General features: G+C 38.3%; 1 pseudogene; it reads left to right on the forward strand.

Moving 5' to 3' along the window:
* Positions 1–7921: 7921 nt before the first annotated feature.
* On the forward strand, positions 7922–8793 carry LOC146899294 (uncharacterized; annotated as a pseudogene).
* The last annotated feature ends 259 nt before the right edge of the window (positions 8794–9052 follow it).

The raw sequence follows: 9052 nt of genomic DNA on the forward strand, positions 1-9052 counted from the left end.
CTTCTAACGAAATAAGCCAAGTTACTTACCTCAACAAAAAAAAAAAAAGCCATGTTACTTTTATTGTACGAGTCTTTTTTGGTGACAAATTTATTGTACGAGTCTTGTTAATCACACTCTCTAAAGATTTTTTTTGCATAAAATATGCAAAGTCCAGGTTCGATTCCCGGCCACCGCAAAAAAAAAAAAAAATCAGTAGGAAATATAGCTAGACTAGATGCAGCTTGCTCTCGTTGAACTCCAAACTTCTAACGAAATAAGCCAAGTTACTTACCTCAACAAAAAAAAAAGCCATGTTACTTTTATTGTACGAGTCTTTTTTGGTGACAAATTTATTGTACGAGTCTTGTTAATCACACTCTCTAAAGATTTTTTTTTTATGAATATCACACTTTATTTTTTTTTTTGAACAAGCCAAAATGGAATATGATATATCAAAATATGTGGTTCATCTCGTACAAGGTGTGCAAAAGAGAACCACCCAAAAATGTTACAAAGTTAAGTTACTGATACCACTACATAATAAACATCACGAAAAGAGAAGAAACAAGACAAGTCACAACATAACACCTATACAAGATATGTGAATTTTATAGATATGTTTTTAACAAATATGTGAATTTTGTTCTGTTAAAAACTCTAACAATAAATATTTAAGTTATTAAGTGTTAGTATTCATCTTACTAAAGATTATACATTAAGAAATTATTTAAAAAAAAAATATAAATACTTCAATTTTCAATGTGATATGTCCGGTGAGAAACGGATGGAGGCAACAATGGCAAAAAATGCTTTTGTACGGTGGCGATGAGTGTGAGCGACGAAAGGTACCTGCAGATATGTTAGCACTTTATTTGATTCCTTGATAGCGGTAACTTTTGGTTGCCATTCCCTTGTCATACATCTCAAAATCTTATTAGTGCAATCTTGGTTTGAAATTGTTTTACCAAGGTTTTGCAACTTGTTTACAATAAGAGTAAATCTCATTTGCATAGAAGAGATAGTTTCACCATCATTCATGCAAAAAAGCTCATATTGTTCCACAAGGGTATTAATTTTTGATTGTTTAACTTCATCGGTTCCTTCGTGAAGGGTTTCCAATGCATCCCACATATCTTTAGAGGTCTTACAATGAGATACGGAGTGATACTCATTTACTCCAAGAGAGGAGATATGTATATTTTGTGCCTTCAAATTGTATTGAACCTTCTTTTTGTCAGCATCGCTCCAATCGGCTTTTGGCTTATCTTGGGCTACACCGTTGGCAACAAGTTGCAGTTGAAACCGCCCGTTGGCCACAGTGTCCCACACATCCATATCCACCGATTGGATGTGAACACTCACACACTCCTTCCAATAGTCGTAATTTTCTCCATCGAAAATAGGTGCTCTATTATACGCCCCCTTGGGCTCCTTGTTAGCCATATGGATTAACTCTTCCGATAGTTAGCCGTAAGAAGAGACCAACCTATATGATACCACTTGTTGGTCTATATGGCTATTAAGTTACCAAGCTAGAGGGGGGTGAATAGCTTTTGAAAATATTTTCGGAGATTTAGTGAAAAAACGATTTTAACAAATTAACTATTGAAGTTGCGCTCGAATTATCAGAAACAATGAATCAAAAAGGCAATATGTGAGTAATAAGATTTGACCTTAGAATTGAGAGATTCACTAAACAAATCTTATTAACAATCAAACTTTAATCAACCTTGAACAATATACAAAACTTATAACAATTTCAAACCAAACCTATATGAACAAATAAGTTATGCTATCAAATTAAAACACAATACAAGTGAAATTGAATAATTGAATTGATGTTTCAATCAATTGATCTAAGTGAAGAGTTAATACCCAATTCAACGAATTAGACAATTTTCAATGAATACAACTTAGATCAACTCTAGCAATTAAACTATCAATTATTCAATTAATCACAAGCAAAATCAAAAAGTAAAAAGGATAGGTAAAGAGAGAGAGAGAACATCAGTGTTTATAATAGTTCACCATTTTTCATCCTCGCTAAGGGCTACGTCAACTCTACTTGATGAAGTACACCTTCACCAAGGTCATCCACTATGTAACTGTTAGCCGATATTTTTGAAGAGCTATATTAAATGCAGTCAAAACAAGTTTGACTTTGTCATCGAAGAAACAAAGAATGTTCTTTTGTCCTTATATGTGTGAATCGAAGCTGGACTTGCTAAGAATGCTTGAAGCGCGTGTTTCAGTTCGAAAGGTACGGGTATCGAAGAGCAGTTTCTCGGATAAGGTCAAGCAACGGATGGTTCCAAGACATATGTATTCAAAATTCAAATTGAATGGATAAGCATTGTTAGTTTGTAGCAGTTATAGTTTTAAATTCAAATCTAGGTAGTTATTCCTATTAGTATAAATAGTAGTTTTTCGCAAGGAAAAGTGGTCACAATCCAATCATACACAAAACTTATGCTCAAATTATCCATATGGAAGCGAGAAACAAGTCACAAGTTGCAATGTATGAACATGTGTACCAATTTACATTCAATCAATGCAATTTAAGTTTGTTTTCTTAAATGTCTTTACAATTTACTTGTTTCTTTTGAGTAATTCATTTGTTTTCATCCAACTTTACTTCAACTGAATTCGACTGGGTTGAATTTGATTGCTTTATTTACTTCTTTTTATTTAGTTCTTCAAGAACAATAATAATTTTATGGGGAATAACGAAGCACAATATGTCCTTATGATTTACTGGTTGATCTTGCAAGTAACTATTTTTAAACCATCGGTTGTTTACCAAAAATCAGTGTAAACAAATTGGCACGCCCAGTGGGACCTTTTTGTGCTTTTTGTTTAAGTTTCCTTTTGAAATTTATTCGATTAATATTGTTGGTATGCGTTGTGCATGCGATTAAGGAATAAAAAACAACTTCCTGAAATGACGCGTCCTCCTCCCATTCCGAGTGTAGCGGCATCGAATGCAGCCAGTACATCAGGGACAACAACCAATCCACCAGTTTCGCAGGATAGTACACAATCAATTCCATCTAGTATTATTGCACCCGAACTAGCATTAGTGGGGTCAACGACTTCTGCGCAAATGTCTTCGCCTGTGCATATAACGGCTTCGACGACCGCTCAGGTCTCACAGGCCATTCCAACGCCAGGCAATACGTCAACCCAAGGACTCTGGGATTTTGGCACTAGTCATAGAAGTAGGCCATATGGTATGCCATCCTCTTTGATGCAAGGCCTACATACGAACCCATCTACTTTCTCGGAGAGTCTACACGCGTCAATGCCCCAAATATTCGATCCAGGGGTAAGCGTTCCCTATCGAACTCCCCAACCGTCATTAACTACCGCCTTCCTAGCCGCCCTAAGGCAGCAAATGGACGAGGCCAATCATGAAATGGTTAACTTGGTGACTCAACAGATGAGTGCAGTAATTAATCTGTTGATTCGAGATACCAATAACAGTTACCAAGCGCTGTCTGTTCAAATGGAACGAATGGCCAACTTCTTTGGTGCTCCTCCGGTGCGAAATGTACCAGTGGCTCAAAATGCAAATGTGAGGCCAACAGAGAACCTCGCGGAAGAGCAAATCAACCATGTGCCTGAAAATCAAGTGCAAATGGCGCAACCACAGATACGAGAGGAACCTGTGAGGGTCCCCATAGTGGTAAACATGCACCAAGATGCAGACCAAGTGGTCATGCAAGGCCGTCGAAACAATTACGAGGGCCATAATAATATAGCAAACGTGGTCGAAGCCCTGTTGGCCCAAAATGGTTTTAATATGGGATTGCATAGGCCAAATTTTGTATCGGCTTTGTCTGAGTATGTGCTAGAGACTGATTTGCCAAGGAATTGGAAAGTCCCCAAATTCACTAAATTTGCTGGGGAAACTAATGAATTGACAGTCGAACACATTGCTCGATATCTTATGGAGGCTGGTGACATAGCAAATAATGATAATTTGAAAATGAAATACTTTCCGAGTTCTTTAACAAAAAATGCCTTTACATGGTTTACAACATTGCCTCCTCATTCCATTTTTAGTTGGAACCAATTGGAAAAGGCTTTTCATGAACAATTCTACATGGGTCAATCTAAAATTAGTTTGAAGGAACTAGCCAGTGTTCGACGTAGAACACACGAGTCAATTGACGATTACTTTAATCGATTACGACTCCTTAAGGCTAGATGCTTCACTATAGTGCCTGAACATGAACTGGTCGAAATGGCTGCTGGGGGCCTTGACTATTTAGTCTGAAAGAAATTAGATACCCAGTATCTCAGAGATATGGCACAATTAGCATATAGAGTCTGACAAGTCGAAAGGCTTAAGGCCGAAAAAGCCAGGACAAATAGGTTCCCCAAAAAGAAAAGGTAGCCTATGTCGATACCTACAACAGGGACCCAGAGTTTGATTGGGGATCAGATACTATCGAAGATAGTGAGGTTAATATAGCAGAATTAAAAGATGGGCCTCCCTATGCATGTAAATTATTAAGGCCATCGAATGGAAAGAATCCGGAAGAACCTAAGAATGACAAATACCCTCCAAAAACATATACATTTGATGTTTCCAAATGTGATGAGCTTTTTGATCTCTTGGTCACCGATGGCATAATTTTAATGCCTAAGAACATGAAACTGCCTCCTTTGGAACAGAGGAAAAAGAGAAGATTTTGTAAACTTCATGGTTTTCTAGGACATAACTTATCTCATTGTACTCGTTTCAAGGACTTTGTGCAGAAATCTCTCGATGAGGGAAGGCTGAAGTTTGGAGATAAAGCTAAACAACCAATTCAAGTTGATGCCGACCCTTTAAAGAAAGCTTATTCCATGTATGCTGAGATAGTCGATATAAACATGGTGGACATTGTTGGGGACTTCAATGATGAAATCCCTGTCGGAACTCAGTTGCCTGAAGGAAAATTGCAAGTGGATGCTGAGATGGTTACTGAGGACCATCAATCTGACCATGTTGTGGTTACTGAAGACCAATTTGCTGAAAAGATGAAGGTGGCATACCCAAAAGTTGAGGAAGATTTGATAGATTTCCTCAACAGATGAAAAATTTCCAACACTAAGGCTATACTTTGCCCTAGATGCAGTGCATTATTCGATTAAGAGGTAGCTAAATCTGTAGAAGGATTTCGACCCCAGTCAAAGCGGAAAAATGGATGGGCGGACAACCGTCCGAAGTTTGGCTTCAATAAGAGGGGCATTCCTTACAAAATGAAGTCCTCTGACAAAAATTCAAACAGAAACCAGAGGAAAACTTTTAGCCCTCCCGCAAAATCACCCACAGATACTTGGGTCTTCTCTGGGGGCAAGAAATCTGGTTACTCTGCCCCACCAACTAAGTGGGTTAAGAGGCTTGCTGCAACGCCTACTCAAAAAGAGGCATCAAATTCCAGGCAGTATGCCTACAATAACAATTATAAAGGAAAAAACCCTATGACCAAGACACAATGGCATAGGTATCAACGCCAGAAAAGGCAGGTGCCTTAAAAGACGTAACTAACACTACAAAGACACATGAAAACAAGTGGCAGTTTTCAAAATGGTCAAGAGGCCAGCCACCGAAAGGATTTTTTTCCCCCTTTGTCAACCTTGAAGGAGGAAACTCCAAAAGAGGATGAGGAAATGACTTCAAATTTTTTCTGAATCCGACCCTAGCCTTGAGATAGTGTGCAATGTTGTGTTAATGCTTCCTGCAGAAATATGACGTTTCGTCAGAAGTCAACGAAATAAAGAGTGACTTTACATAAGAGATGGCTAATCATAAGCCAATATGCTACTACATGATAAACAATGGCTGCGTAGAGAACCAACATGTTGTGTTCGAGAAGCCAGATTTCCCAATGAACCATCATCTCAAACCTTTGTTCATTCAAGCCAAAATAAATGGCGTTGGAGTAAACAAGGTACTTTTAGATGGAGGAGCCACTGTAAATTTGCTGCCCCAGACTTTTTTAAGCAAAATTGGCATCATGGACTCAGATTTGAAACCTCACAATGTGGTCCTTACCAACTAAGAAGGGAAAACTGGAAGTTCCCTTGGTGTTGTCGAAGTATAATTGATAGTAGGGAGTGTTAGCAGGACAACCATGTTCATGGTGGTCCCATCCAAAGCAAACTTCAATGTATTGCTGGGCAGAGAATGGATCCATGGTTTGGGGGCAGTGCCTTCGACATTGCATCAGAGGCTTGCTATATGGCGGAGAGATGGATTGGTAGAAAATATTGAGGCTGATCAAAGTTATTTTCTGGCTGAAGTGAATAGCATCACCAAAGGTATTTTCGATAAACAATTGGCCACTATTCCTCCATGCATATCCCTTGGCCCGACATATGAGGTTCAGGAAAACGAAATGTTTTCCATGAAACTTGACCTAAACGCTGGCTTTGTTTGGGAAAGAGAAATAGTTGATCAAGACTATGTGGTTGTTGATCGTGGGGAAACTTCCAAGCAGAAGGTAATGTACTCAAGAAAAGGGTCTCAAATTATAGGAGGATGATCGACGATCTTACGTCAAATTGTCCTACATACAGGATCTCACCAACTGGGTGGGATGTGGATAAGTAAATCATGTCCAACCCTAATTTTTGGGATAAAATTACGGCCTATGTGGCCGAAACAAAATTAAATACGGCCAAAGAGGCCGAAGTTCTGGAAGAAGAAGTGATCGAAACTTTGGTGGGAGATACTACTGATGACCTCATCGATGATAAAAAACTGGATTGTATATATGATGATGAACCTTTGGGTTTCGAAGCGGACCCTATGGTGTCTACTACCAAAATGAGGGCGCAGGATCCTCTCGAAGAAGTGGATCTAGGAGATGGCACCATCAAAAGGCCAACTTATGTTAGCGCCAAGATCACCAAGCAGTTCAAAGATCGAATTGTGGAGCTTTTGAAAGAATACAAAGATTGTTTCGTCTGGGATTACAATGAAATGCCTGGACTAAACCGAGAAATGGTGGAATTAATATTACCAATTCGACCAGACAAAAAGCCAGTAAAGCATATTCCTAGGAGATTCGCGCCACAAATTTTGCCAAAGATCAAAGAAGAGATCGAAAGACTCTTGAAATGTGGGTTCATTAGAACTGCAAGGTATGTAGACTGGTTAGCAAATGTAGTCCTAGTTAAAAAGAAAAATGGAACTATAAGAGTTTGTATTGACTTTATGGATTTAAATCTTACCACTCCTAAAGATGAGTACCCTATGCCAGTGGCAGAAATGCTGGTCCACTCAGCTGCGGGATTTGAATATTTAAGTATGCTTGATGGGTATTCGGGCTATAATAAAATCTTTATTGCTGAGGAAGACGTTTCCAAAACTGCATTTCGATGCCCTGGAGCCCTGGGTTGCTACGAGTGGCTAGTAATGCTGTTTGGTTTAAAAAATGTTGGTGCCACATACCAAAGAGCAATGAATTTGATGTTTCATGACTTCATCGAAAATTTTATGCAGATTTACATCGATGATATTATGGTAAAATCCTCTTCCGTGGATAATCACCTAGATCACCTACGCCGTTCATTTGAAAGGCTGAGGCAATATGGATTAAAGATGAATCCATTGAAATGTGTGTTTGGTGTCTGTGCTGGTGATTTTTAGGTTTTGTTGTGCACAAGAAAGGAATTGAAATCAATCAGAACAAAACCAAAGCAATAATGGAGACTAATGCCCCTTCGACGAAGAAAGAGCCGCAATCTTTGTTAGGAAAGATCAACTTTCTCAGAAGGTTTATATCAAACCTAAGTGGTAAACACACAAGCTTTTTTGCCACTACTTCGTCTGAAGAAAGAGGATGTGTTTAAATTGGAACAAGAGCACCAAAGGGCTTTTGAAGAAATCAAATCATACTTGGCTAACCCTCCTATCCTTTCACCTCTTCTTAAAAATAGGAATATGAAACTGTACATAGCAGCATCTGAATGTACTATAGGAAGTATGTTAGCACAAGAAGATGAAAATGGCGTAGAAAGAGCCATTTACTATCTTAGTAGGGTGTTAAATGATGCTGAAACAAGATATCATCCAAGTGAAAAGTTGTGCCTTTGTTTGTATTTCTCTTGTATGAAACTTAAACATTATATAAAGCCTTTTGATGTTTATGTGTACTCCCATTTCGATATAATTAAACATATGTTATCAAAGCCAATTTTACATAGTAGAGTTGGTAAATGGGCCTTAGCATTTACAGAGTATTCATTGACTTATAAATCATTGAAATCTGTTAAACGCCAAATTGTTGCCGACATCAATGCTGATCATTCAGTAACAAAACCTTTATCAAGTGTGGCTGATAGCCAACCTTGGAAATTGTATTTCGATGGATCCAGCCATAAAAATGGTACAGGAATTGGGATTCTGATTGTTTCTCCCAGAGGCGTTCCGTCGAAATTTAAGTTTCGACTTAACCAATTCTGCTCTAATAATGAGGCTGAATATGAAGCTTTGATAACTGGGTTAGAGATTTTGCTTGAACTGGGGGCAAAACATGTTGAGATAAAGGTGACTCAGAGTTAGTATTGAAACAATTAACGAAAGAATACAAGTGCACTAAAGAAAGTTTGATCATGTATCTCATTGCTGCAAATGCATTACTTAAACGTTTCACCCATGTGAACATTCAATACATCCCCCGAATAGAAAATCAAAAGGCCAATGATTTGGCCCAGATGGCTTCTGGATACAAAGTTTCAAAAGAAAATCTACAGGAACCATTTGAAGTCAAAAATAAGCGCAGTTCGAGGGAAGCACTTCAAGCAAATTGTTAATACCAAAACTTGGGGGGCAAGAAGCACCAGACGAATGCGCACAAGGTACGAATTGGGTCGAAATTTTTGTTATTAACAATTTAAACGACAACGATTGACGTAAGCCAATAGTTAATTACTTAGCGAATCCCGATGGGACAACTTGTCGAAAAATAAAATATAGAGCTTTAAGTTATGTGATTGTGGGAAATGAATTATTCAAAAAGACTCCAGAAGGGGTTTTGCTCAAATGCCTTGGAGAAACCGATGCATATACGGC

The sequence above is a fragment of the Medicago sativa genome, chromosome 8, assembly GCF_051527215.1.
Source record: "Medicago sativa cultivar Bolivia chromosome 8, Bolivia_mono, whole genome shotgun sequence".
In the NCBI taxonomy this organism is placed as follows: Eukaryota; Viridiplantae; Streptophyta; class Magnoliopsida; order Fabales; family Fabaceae; genus Medicago; species Medicago sativa.